At 48.5% G+C, this 12,295-nt stretch overlaps 1 pseudogene; it reads right to left on the bottom strand.

Moving 5' to 3' along the window:
* Window positions 1–3,684: 3,684 nt before the first annotated feature.
* LOC102003747 lies at window positions 3,685–11,144 on the bottom strand (annotated as a pseudogene).
* Window positions 11,145–12,295: the final 1,151 nt, after the last annotated feature.

The raw sequence follows: 12,295 nt of genomic DNA, 5'->3' as shown, positions 1-12,295 counted from the left end.
GAAGAAGAAGAAGAAGAAGAAGAAGAAGAAGAAGAAGAAGAAGAAGAAGAAGAAGAAGAAGAAAAGAAGGAGAAGGAGGAGAAGGAGAAGGAGAAGGAGGAGAAGGAGAAGAAGAAGGAGGAGAAGGAGAAGGAGGAGAAGGAGAAGAAGAAGGAGGAGAAGGAGAAGGAGAAGGAGAAGAGAAAGGAAAGAAAGAGAAAGGGGAATAAAGCAAGGAAGGATGGAAGGAAGGAAGGGAAAGAAAAAAGAGAAAACAAGGAAGGAAGGATGGAAGGAAGAAGAAAAAAGAAAAAGAAAGAAAGAAAGAGAGAAAGAGAGAAAGAGAGAAAGAAAGAAAGAAAGAAAGAAAGAAAGAAAGAAAGAAGAAAGAAAAAGAAGAAAGATGTTTCAACTAGGCAAGGTGACAGGCTTGTAATTCCAGCACCCTGGGAGGTTGAGGTGGGAGGATCAAAGTTCAAGCCCAGCGTGAGCAATTTAGTGACTTAGTGACTCTAGCTAAAATAAAAAATAAAAAGTGCCACGATACACAGGGGATGTAGGCTTTCTCTGCTGTGTCCCCTCTACCCTAGGGAGCCGTGGGCCTAGTCGAAGGTGGGCAGGTTGGTGAACATAGGACCACAGGCCCTGCCCTCTCCAGGCTGCCTTGGGAATGACCCAGAACAGGCTGACCCCTGGACCCCTTAAAGATTCCCCACGCATGAAATCCTAGCATCTCCTGCTTCCCTGCTTCTCATGGCCTGTTGGAAACTGGGTGCTTCTGTCCCTTGAAGGAGCTGCCTCTAGATTTCTTTTTCCCTTGTCACTTCTCAGGGTGACACCTGGTTCCTACCTGTGGCATTAGTGGATGCTGCAGAATACCCTCCCCACCGAGGGGGCGAGGTGTGCAGGGAGGTCCTCCAGGGTCATATGGTTTTCTTTCCACCATACCTGCTTAGTATAGACGGGTTTGTGTCACAGCCAGGCACACCCGGCCTGTGGGTGTCATAATGACAGGAACACTGCTGCATGGCTCCTGTACAGGGCACCCCTCATCCTATGAGCATCTCGTCCTCAGAGTTGCTTTTCCCTAAAGCCAGAAATGGACTTGGCAGGGGAGGAGTGTTTCCTCAGAATTAGACACTGGCACTGTTACCAGTGGACTTCGGTGTGATCAGGTGAGACTTGTCTGTGTTCCTCTCAGCCCTGCCCCTTGAGCAGACAGGACTGTGTGTGCCCTTGAGGAGGGAAGTGTCCAGGCCAGGTGCACACAGTGATTCAAGGCAAAGCTAGCGCTTCTGTTGGGATTTAATTCTCCTGCCCAGCAGAACACCCAGTACAACCGGCGCAAGGTGAGGAAACGTGTTCTTGCTCCTGTGACAGAACTCTGGCGTGGGCATTTGCGCTGACCCTGGTCATCTCCATGTCTGTCCCCCGTCTGCCTCTGCCCCAGCCACTCTGCCTTTGGCTTTCACCCTCCGGGCTGTCCATGGCCGCAGATGCTGCATTCCAGAGGGTTCCAGGAGAAAAGAAGGAAGGACAAAGGGCTGCACAGGGATGGCAGCTCCCCAAATTCCATGTTCCTGCTACTCACGTCTTATCAGCTTGAATCTCTGTCACTCTTAGTGGCATGGATGGTAGGAGTGGCAGCCTTATGGTTTGCGTCCCCAGTGAAATTGAGTGTGAACTCTGAAGAAAGGGACTAAACTCATACATTAACTGTTTTTGTCTTAAAAAGAAAAACAAATAACACACGTGCCATAGGTTCGCCACCACTGATTTAGGGTTATCTGTGGGCTAAAGAAGCAAGTGAAAGATAATTGGAGGAGAAGCATTCACTGATCAGTGTGTGCTTAGTCAGTCTTCATGCTCTACATGGGACACGGGTTCAGAAATGGCCATGATGATCCAAGTGTGGCATTTTCAGCCTTCTAATGTCAAAAGTCACCCACTGATGTGGCCCAAGTAGAGTGGGTGGTTTTTCACAAAGGTGGCCTCAAGTTGCTGAAAGGCAGCTGATACTACTGTCCTCCTCACAACCTGCACAGTGTCATTTACAGCAGAGCTAGTGGGAGACATAATCTTCTGCTCAGGTGCCGACTTCTACAAGTAGTGATTTTTTTTTTTTTTTTTTGAAAGTCAGCTAAAAGCAAGGAAGCTAGGAGGCTGTTTAGGTTTTCTCTCAGCTCCATCCACAGCATGGTGTCTTTTTTCTTGGCACTCATCCAGTCCCAGAGAGGAAAATTCTAGGCCCTGCACCAGGCCATTTGAGTGGGGCTGTGCCTTCTGTTTTCAGTGGAGTGGCAGGACCTCTGCAGTCTCCCACCCGCCCATGCCTTGTAAGGAGCTCTGAGAAAATGCCCTCCTTGCAGTCAATGGCTGGGGGTGGTGCAGGGTGTGGGGCTCAGCACATTCTCAGGGCTGGTCACAACTAAATCTCTGTGATTGCAGAAGCAGAGTGCTTTCACTGGGTATTACTGGACCCTTGTGTCTGAGAAGGAGCTGCCTCCAGCCTCTTTTTCCTTTTCCCTTGTCACCTTCTAGGCCCATTTTTTTTTTTTTCTCAGTTACCCCTTAAACCTCACTTGTGGGTCTGGTGTGTGAACATGTGAGTAGCTGTAGGGAGGCAGAGAGAGAAAATAATCCCATGTTGGGGAGGTACAGAGGGGCCCTCTGGAGCTTAACGGTGCTCTTTGAAAGCAAAAGTGTTGGAAATGACTTAGCCCTGGTCCAGGAGATAGGGTGCTCCTTTATCTTTCTCGGGGTGTTTATTTTTAATTTCTGCTCTGTTTTTGTAAAATCAAATTTATCTCAGACTACTTTTGAGTTTGTCCATGCTATACTTCAGTATACAGAAATCTTCACAAGTGTGATGAGCTATGCTTGGTGGATGGCTCAGTGAGTGCTTCTTTTCTAAGTACTTTTATTGAGGTATAACTGATGTACAATGAACTACACATATTTAAATTACAAAATCTGACAAATCTCACACATCTCACAGTCTCACAGCTTGGAAGCCATCACCCCAGTGGTGATTGTTCTCATCATTTCCTTTGTCTATGGGACAAAAAACCTGACACCACTATGTTAAAGGAGGGGAGATTTATTTTTGCTCACATTTCAGTCTGTAGTTGGTGGGTTCAGAGGTAGGATGACCTGGTAGAAGGATTTGGAGAAAGAAAGTGGCTCACCTCGGGGTGTTCAGGAAGCAGACAGAAAAAAGGAGCCGGGGAGGAGATAAACTCTTCTAGGTCATGCCCACCGTGACCCTCCTCTTCTGACCAGACCCCACCTCCTGACATTAAGTCAGCTGTACACCCCCACAATCTAGTCACCTTCCAAACATAGGAGGCTTTGAGAGCAGTTTTAGATCTAAACTATAACAGGTAAGGCATCACAAGTTGTAAGAGAGCCTAAATTTTCTCATCCTCAGAGATGTCACAGTAAAGAATGTGTGAAGTAGGACCATGGCAATAAGAGGCAAAGATGGATAGAAGAAATGTCAGAGCAGATGGGATGGAGGAAATGGGAGAGAAAGGAGGGAGGAGAGCACTGAGTCTTGGTCCAGGTGCAGTGTGGGCATCCTCAGACTGGATGGAGGTAAGAAGAAAACAGCCCCTGTGGAAGAGGGGACCTAAAGGAAGCAGTCCTTACCCTTTTTGGGCACACTAGATTTGGGGCTCAGGCAAAAAGGATGAGGAATATGTTTTACAGCTTGGCCCAAGGTTTGTTTGGAGAGACCAGCGGGCTGTAGGTGATGATAATGATGCCCTTGGAGTAGCAGTACTGGTTCAGTTTCTCTTGGGTGAGGCATAGGTGACATTGGACCTGCTCAGTTACTGGCTTTGTATTTTAGGCCACAATTGTTCAAGAGCTTTTTGATTTCAAAGTGGGTGGAATTGGCAATGCTAAGGGCTTTCACCAACTCCTTGTCCACCAGCTCCTCCATGATCTCCCAGGCATCCAAGATGTTACTTTATTGGGGAGGATATTGCCTTTGTTGTCTCTGGGGATGGAGTCCTTCCCAGCCTGCCATCCCTGTGGGAAGTGAATAAGATAGATATCTAGCTCCTGACCCAGCTATTTCCCCCCCTAGGTATCTTCTCAAAAGAGTTAAAGACATCATACCACAGTGATGTATGCATACCCATGTTTATAACAGGATAGTTCATAATAGCTAAATCTTAGAAGCAGCCTATATCTCCACCAACAGATTAATCAATAAAAAAAGTAGTAATTATGCACAGTGGAGTACTACTGTGCCATAAAGAATGATAAGCTTGAGTCATTTTTAGGAAAACAGGGGCCATAATGTTAAGTGAAGTAAATCAAGACATACAAGCTTAAATATTATATGGTTGCTCTCATATGAAAACTCAACATATAAAGTACAAAATTTTTTAAAAAGTGGGAAAAAGAGAGGAAAGAGTTATTGTAATCTAGCTTAGACAATGTATTTGAGGGTATACCTTGATTTATTGTAATTGCCCTATGTGTTTTATATGTTTTTTGGCCTATTAGCCTGACCATTAATCTGTATGTGTATGATAATTTTATAAGGACTTATAAATAAATGAATCTTATGATGGCAAAAAACGGGGTAGAAGGGAAGGGGTAAAAAGAAAAAACTAGATCCAGGTAGTCTAGTTTAGGTCCTTGAAGGTCTTCTGACAGGCCTCCTTCAGCAGGCTTCTCTCAAAAATATGGTCCACAACTTGCTAACCATGAAAAGCCCCTCCAACTTCACAACCTTTTCTTAGATCTTCTCTTGGATGGCTTCCTCGACCTCATTCTGATAAGTGTATCCACAGTCAGTGTGGCACTATCTTACACCTTTAGGTCTTCTCTGATTGCCTGGGGGAGACATAACAGTTGCCCAGGCCCACAATGGGCATCTTGGCTTTGATACTGAGCTCCATGAAGGAGGCTTTCTTTGGTGCAGAGATGGCTGTGTGGGGGATTTCCTTCTTTTTAAGGCTAAATATTTCATATATTGCTCACATTTTCTTTACCTGCTCATCTATTAATGAAACTTTAAGTTGACCCCATGTCTTGGTGAGCATGTATTTTGTGATTCTGATTCCTGTTCCTTTGGCTCTATATCTGGAAGCGCAATGAGTGTTATGGTGGTTCTGGGCTTTTATTTTTTTGTACTGCTGAGGATCAAACCAGGGCCTTGCACGTGGTAGGTAAGCAGAGCTCATGAGGTGGAGCTTGCACAAGCTCTGCACATGAGACATCAACTTAGGTCACAGCTAGCCCTGCAGCTAGAAAAGATCACCAACTGTCTATGTTCCTTCTGTGAGACACCTCTGTCCACCAGCCCATCCCCGGAAGTCTTCCCGGACTGCATCCACCCACTGACTGCTGAGTGTCTCAGTGTCCCTCGGTGGCCACAGCACCTGGAAGCTGTCTCTATGTGCTCAGCCCCATACCCTCCCACAGGCCCCCCAGGCACGTAACCCAGTCCTTCTCACCCTTGCTCTGTAGCTCAGAGGGCTTGGGGTCCTGACACACCACTGTCTGCCTGTGGTCAGTGCCTAGGTCAGTGCCGCTGGAATGTCACCTCCATGAAGAAAGGGTGGTCTACTCTGGCATGTGCTCCATAAACATCTGAGAGTTAGAGGAGAACAGGAGTGTGTCCTGTCTGCACTTCCTTCAGTTTTTTGCTCATTTCTTTGCGCAGTTCCCCAGGTGTCCTCTGGGTTCCTCTTCTCTGTGCTGTACATCTATATCTAGGGAGATCAGGAGACTGTCACATCTGCTGTACTCTGGAAGCTATCTTTTCGGATGACTGTGCAGCACCAAACTACCATAGAAGCCCAACAGGGCAGCAGTTGTGGCTGGTCAGTGCCAGAGGTGAGTGTCTGCACGTAGCGTGGTTTTGCGTATAGTCTTGAAAGAGTGGCACCCACCAGCTCCTTGACACCCCAAGAATGGCACCCACCAGCTCTTCCATGATATGTGAGTGGGCCTGGGGTCTTCTGCCAGCCCCTACAGACTCTTGCTTTTAATATACCCTGAAACCCATAGAGTGACTCTTCAATTACCTTTACTATAAAGAGAACCCCTCCCCGAAGGGCAGGGGTCAGTGAGGGGTGAAACAAAGCTTCCCCGTGGGGAAGGAAAATCATTAGTGAGAATAAGCTGCAGGTCTCCCACAGGGCCAATGCCAGGGCCAGCACTTCCTTGGAAACCCTATTTCCTCCTGCAGGGAGTCTATGGGTTGGGCCTGCAAGCACTACATGTGCAGAGGTGGCAAACAGGCTGAGAGAGGTACAGGGACATGGGAGCGGGAGGTGGCCTGTGGTCAGTGCCTAGGTCAGTGCCGCTGGAATGTCACACTGTGCTGCAGGTGACACAAGTTGCCTTCCCACCATCAGGGCCTGTCACGTGGAGCTGTAGGCCTTGGCAGTACTCAGGACAGAGGGGCCACAGAAAGGTTGGCTGCCCAGGAAAGCTGGCAGTAGGGGCTGCACAAGGGAGTGGATCCTGACTGCTTGCTTATGCCAGCTGCATTCACCAGACTCTGGCGTGGCTCCCTGCCGCGTGATTTCCAGTCTGTGGCCCAACAGAGGGGAGATTTGAGTTGCCAAGGATGTTACAGAGTAAAGTTTAGACAAAACTAAAACTAAGTGGGGATGGAGTCCTTAGTGTTTTGTGCTTGAGGGGACAGAAGAACCATAGCAGAAAAGTGATTGTCTCAGTTAAATTTCTGAAGGGAATACTTAGAAAAATTAGCATTTTCAGGCCATTTTGTTTGTCATGTAAGGGTGGTACCGTAATTCCCTACATTAAGAGTGTCAACCCAAGTGTCCTGAGACAACATTGCACTGTAGAGAGGTGAAACAGAGCCTTGTTCTGGGTGGAGAGTGTGCACATGAGGACACACAGGATGTTCCCTGGGTGCCTTTCAAAGTTCCCAGCAGCAAGTCAAGTCCAGGTCTCAGCATGAAAGGCTGAGAGGCTGTGGTCCCACCTCCCTTCTGGAATGTAGTGCAGCCCCAAGAGGTCCCGACTTCTCCCCTGTAGGACCCAAGATATTGGTCTGTGAAAACACAGCAGATGACAGAGAAATGCACAGAATGACAAGAGGCCCTGAAATTTTCAGTGAACACAGCTCTGGTAATCTGATGATATGTCAGAGCTGGGGAAAGACTGAAGGACAGTTAGGCTAATACTACATGGACAGTTGGGTGCAAGAGTTAAAAGGATGTGAAATGGAAACATGAAAATCATCACAAGGGAGGTAACGATGTCAATGTCCCTTCTCTGATGTTCCCACCAAAAGCTGGACAGTGACCTTGCATCTGGCCAAGTTGGGGGATCGGCAGAGAGGATGCGGTAAGAAGGACACAAAGTCTGGATTCCTTTGGGAGCAGGACCATGGTCCTGCTGTCCACTTAGCCCAGGAATGAGGTGTCGAGGGTGGTGTCTCGGTCACTGGGGCCTTGGGGGTTCTAGCTGAACCCCAGCAGGAGTCCCTTGTATTCACTTCCCTGCCTGCTGACAGAGCTGGCCTCTGTTGGTATTTTGGAGCTATGGTATCTTGCACAGGCAAATGGTGAGCAGCTCCGGTGAGCAGCTCCTGCTCAGTGTCCTATGTGCCTCTCCGTATGGACAGTGTGCAGAAAGCTGTTTATGCCCCAGGTACCCTTTTGCTTCCCAGACCACAGTGTCATATTGTCCTCTGATAGGATAGGAGATGACTCTGGGGGCTGTGGATTAACACTGGGCTGGACACTGGACTTCCCTACCTGCCAGCTCTCTCCAGGGTGAATGTGACACTGGGCTCACAACATCCTAGTGCCGGCTCCTGCCCAGGAGCACTGTCCTTCATGGCCCCATTACCCATTGTCTCTGAGTACCTGATGGCTGGGCCTGGCTAGCCTTGCCCTGGGCCCCTTGCTGTCTTTCTTCCCTTAGTAGCATGGCCTGGGGAGACTTCCCATATGTGCCTCTTGGTGGCTGGGCCAGGGTGGACACATGCCGGGCTTCCCAGTGTCTCTAGGCACCTGGTGGGACAGTACTTTAGAAAGACCTCCACTGTGCTCCTTGGCACCTTTGGGCACCTCCTAGCCAGCCTTGGGACTCCACCCAGGGGCTTCATGCTGTGTTTGGTCACTTGGTGGTGGGCGGGGAGGGAGGCTTTGGTATCTTTGGATGCCTGATGGCCAGACCAGCAAAGACCTAACCTGGGCTCCTTGCTGTCATCCTCACACAGGGGCCAGGCATTGGAGGATGCCCCTGCACTCCTCTGTGCCTTTGGTTGTCCGGTAGCAGGCCTTAAGACCTCTCTAGCGCTCCTTGGTGGCTCTGGGCACCTCCTAGCCAGGCCTGGGAAGATCTTCCCTGGGCTTTTTAGTGACTCTGAGAAACCTCCCTGGAGTGATTTCCCCTGGGTCCCTTTTGGTTTGTGTGGGTGCCTCAAACCTCAGATTGGAAAGACCTTTCCAGGCAGACTTCCTCTGGGCTCCTTGTTTTTTGTGGATACTTCATTACCAGGCCCAGGAAGACCTCCCCTGGGAAGACCTCCCCAGGGCTACTTGGTGTCTGTGGGTGCCTTAGGGCCGAGGGTCCAGGAAGACTTCCTCTGGGAAGACTTCTCCTGGATTTCTTGGTTTTTGTGGGTACAAGGCCAGGCCTCAAAAAACCTCTCATGGGAAGACCTCCCCTGGGCTCCTTGGTGTTCGTGGGTACCTCAAGAGCAGGCCTGGTATGACCACCTCTGGGAAAACCTCCTCTGGCCTCTTGGGGTCGCTGGGCTGCTGGTGGCCAGGCCTGGGGAGACCTGCCCAGAGCTACTTAGTCTCTGAGTACCTGAGGGCCGGGCCTGGCTAGCCTTGGCCTGGGCCTCTTGATGTCTTTCTTCCCTTAGTAGCGTGGCCTGGGGAGACTTCCCATGGGTGCCTCTGTTTTTCTCAGTGACTGGATGCTGGGCCTGAGATCTGCCCTGGGCTCCTGTGGTTCTGAGTACTCAATAGCTGGGCCTTTGGAGACCTCCTGGGTTCCTCAGGGTCTTTCCACCTCTGGGAGCTGGGCCTGGGAAGACCTATTCAGGGCTCCTGGATCTCCGAGCACCTGGTGTCCATTACTGGTGAGAGCTGCCCTGGGTTGTCTGTGACAGAGGGCAGCTCCTGAAGCATCACCTGAGGATCTGGATGGAGTCAACCACCGTTTTAGTCATTCAAAGGTGCCTTCCCTGCCTGGGGTCCCGAGGCCGCAGCCTCGTGGGTTGGGGAAGCAGCTCAGCATGTCTGCTTTTGACCTCCTCTGGCCAACTGAGCTCAAGAGGCAGCTGTCACTAGACCACGATACCTGTTAGCAAGGGTTCGAAGTTCTCTTTGGACCTGTTGCCAAGGCAGTGAAGTCATGTCTTGTGGTCCAAAACTTGAGCACCGTAAGAACACCGTAAGAAGACCCTATGGCATCTTTGTCTTCATAGTGAAATAAATATGCAGCTATTTATTTTGATTATTTTGATTGATCTAACTACTATATATGTGTTTTATCTATCATCATTATTATTATCTATGTATCTATGTATCTATCTATCTGTCTGTCTGTCTGTCTATCTATCTATCTGTCTATCTATCTAGCTACCATCTACTAGTTAATTACTTTTGCAATTCTGAGCATTGAACCCTGAATCTTCACACTGAACTACCTCCTCAGACTTCATTCTTCACATAGCTACTAAGGTCTCACTAAGTCACTAAACCCCCAGGTTGGGCTCTTCCTTGTGATCTTTCTGCCTCAGCCATCCAGAATGCTGTGATTACAGTCCTGCACTACCATGCACCACCGTGCCTGCACCACCATGCACTGTTCAGAATCAGCAAAAGCAAACCCAGAAAAAATTTCTGCGATTTAGGCATTGGTAGCATTTTAACTTTTAAGGCAATATATGCATGGATACTTTGTGTGTGGCAGGCACGGTGTTGAGGGATATTTTCCATATAGAGGAGTTTTTATTTTTTTAAAGATGCAGAGCTTTGCATTTTTGTTTAGAGACATGTAAAATGTTAGGATGATTTTTTTTTTTTTTAATTTTGAGGCAGGGTCTCACTATGCAGTTCAGGCTGAACTTGAGTTTACTGTGTAGCCCAAGCTGGCCTCAGATTTGTGGTGATCCTCCTGCCTGAGCCTCCCAAGTGCTGGGATTATAGGCATGTGCCACCCAGCTTGGCAGGGTGATTTTTTTTCCAGGATTGATTATATCCTTTCTTTTTCTTTCTTTCTTTCTTTCTTTCTTTCTTTCTTTCTTTCTTTCTTTCTTTCTTTCTTTCCTCTCTCTCTCTTTCTTTCTCTCTCTCTCCCTCTCTCTCTCTCTCTCTCTCTCTCTCTCTCTCTCTCTCTCTCTCTCTCTCTCTCTCTTTCTTTCTGATTTTTTGAGACAGGGTCTTGCTATGTAGTCCAGGCTGGACTTGAACTCTCCGTGATCCTCCTTTCTCAGCCTCCCAAGTGCGGGATTACAGGCATGCACCACTATGCTGGGCCTATCATTTTTTTTTTTTTTTTCCAAAACATAACACATATGGCCTCCAGCCCATCTGTCCTATCTTAATAGCCTGGCATCCTCTTAGTCATAGATTAGAGACCACTGGTGGTTGCTCAGCATACAAAATGATTGGGGCTTCCCAGAGGATCAGCAAACTTTTATTGGCTAGCAAGGGACTTTTATTCCACTAAATCGGTGGTGGTGAACCTATGCCATACATGTTGTTTTTCTTTTAAGACAAAAGGTGTTACTGTATGATGTTTTTTTGTTTTGTTTTGTTTTTTTGTTTTTTTTGTCTTTTTGAGACAGGGTTTTGCTATGCAGTTGAGCTCACTTTATAGCTCAGGCTGGTCTCAAACTCGCAACGATCCTCCTGCCTCAGCCTCCCGAGTGCTGGGACTGCAGCTGTGCACCACCACGCTCAGCTACTGTATGAGTTAAAAGAAAAACAAGGACAGAGGATTTATTTTGGCTTAAGACTTCAGAGGTTTCCTTCCATGGTCACTTGGCTCCTTTACTTCTGAGCCTATGAGGAGGTAAAATCCTCACAGTAGGAAGCAGATGGTGGAGCAGGGCACACTCACCTCCTCGTGAGCGGGAGGAGGAGGGAGAAGGAGCAGGAACAACTGTCTTCATCTTCCGTGGGGCCGCAGCTCTGCCGTGCCATTCAGGGAAGCGTTCCTGTGGACTCGGCGCTGTGCTCACCCGTGAGATGAGCACCTCAGGCTCCACCCACTCCTGTAAGCCTTAGAATGCTGAGCACTTCTGAACACTGCTGCACTGGGGGTCAACCCATGAGCCCATGGGGATGCTTCATATTTACACAGGGGAGGAAAGGGGATGGAAGAAGACAGTGGTGCAGCCTGGCTCAGGCCCTGAGGGGCTCTAGCTGGGTCTTAACAGATACCTCCCAAGTTTTATCCACTTGTACGTAGAGCCTCTGTGTCAAGCTCTGTGCTTGAGACCTAGCAGCATCGGAAATGTTTGCTGGGGGCGTGGAGGATCTGCCCAAGACTGATCCGGTCAGGCTGCCACAGCCAAGCCCGCAGACTGGGTGGCTTGAACATTAGGAATTCATTTTCTCACAGTTCTTGAGGCTGGATGTCTAAGGGCCATTTCTTGGTCAGGCTGGTTTCTTCTGAGGTCTCCCTAGCTTGCAGATGGCTGTGTTCCTGCTGTTTTCTTATGTGGTTCTTCCTCTGTTCATGCATCCTGGTGTTTCTCTGTGTGTCCTCATCATCTCTTCTTATAGGTGTTACAGACACCTGAGTTAGCTAGAAATATTATAGGCAGCCAGATAGGGCTGGGCCCTCGAGGGAGCCAGGGCAAGGATGAAAGCTCATCACAGCTGTGAGCGGAGGCCAGGCCTCAAGATGAAGAGGGAATGACCAGGCCTGAGAGAAGTGGTAGCACCTGGTCTAATGAAGTCTAGATAGACCTCAGTCAGCTCATTGGATGACCAAGACCCTTGGATTCATCCCTTCCCAAGAAGTTCTTTGTTCTTTCTTTGTACACGTGCTATGTGGCTTGATTCCCCATTGGATCAATATTACCCAAGGGCCATACTTATAATCTTATTGGTTGATCATAGCTGTAACTCATGTTGTACCTATGTGGTTGTGCTCTATAAAACTTCCCCTGAGAAGTGGGGTCCTTAACGGCCCATTGGAGGCCCCTCCTGCCTCTCAAGAGCTGTATCTCTCCCCCTATAGGAAATAAATATTTCCTACTCTTAACCTCTATTGTTCCTTAGACTTCAGTCTTTGATTTTGGGGAACACAAACTTAGCATCAGACATCTAGAAGGTTGGGAGTTATA

Source organism: Chinchilla lanigera, unplaced genomic scaffold (assembly GCF_000276665.1).
Source record: "Chinchilla lanigera isolate Chin_1 unplaced genomic scaffold, ChiLan1.0 scaffold00066, whole genome shotgun sequence".
Taxonomy (NCBI): Eukaryota; Metazoa; Chordata; class Mammalia; order Rodentia; family Chinchillidae; genus Chinchilla; species Chinchilla lanigera.
Note: the sequence above shows the minus strand (reverse complement) of the source record. Positions and strands in the feature narration are given on the sequence as shown.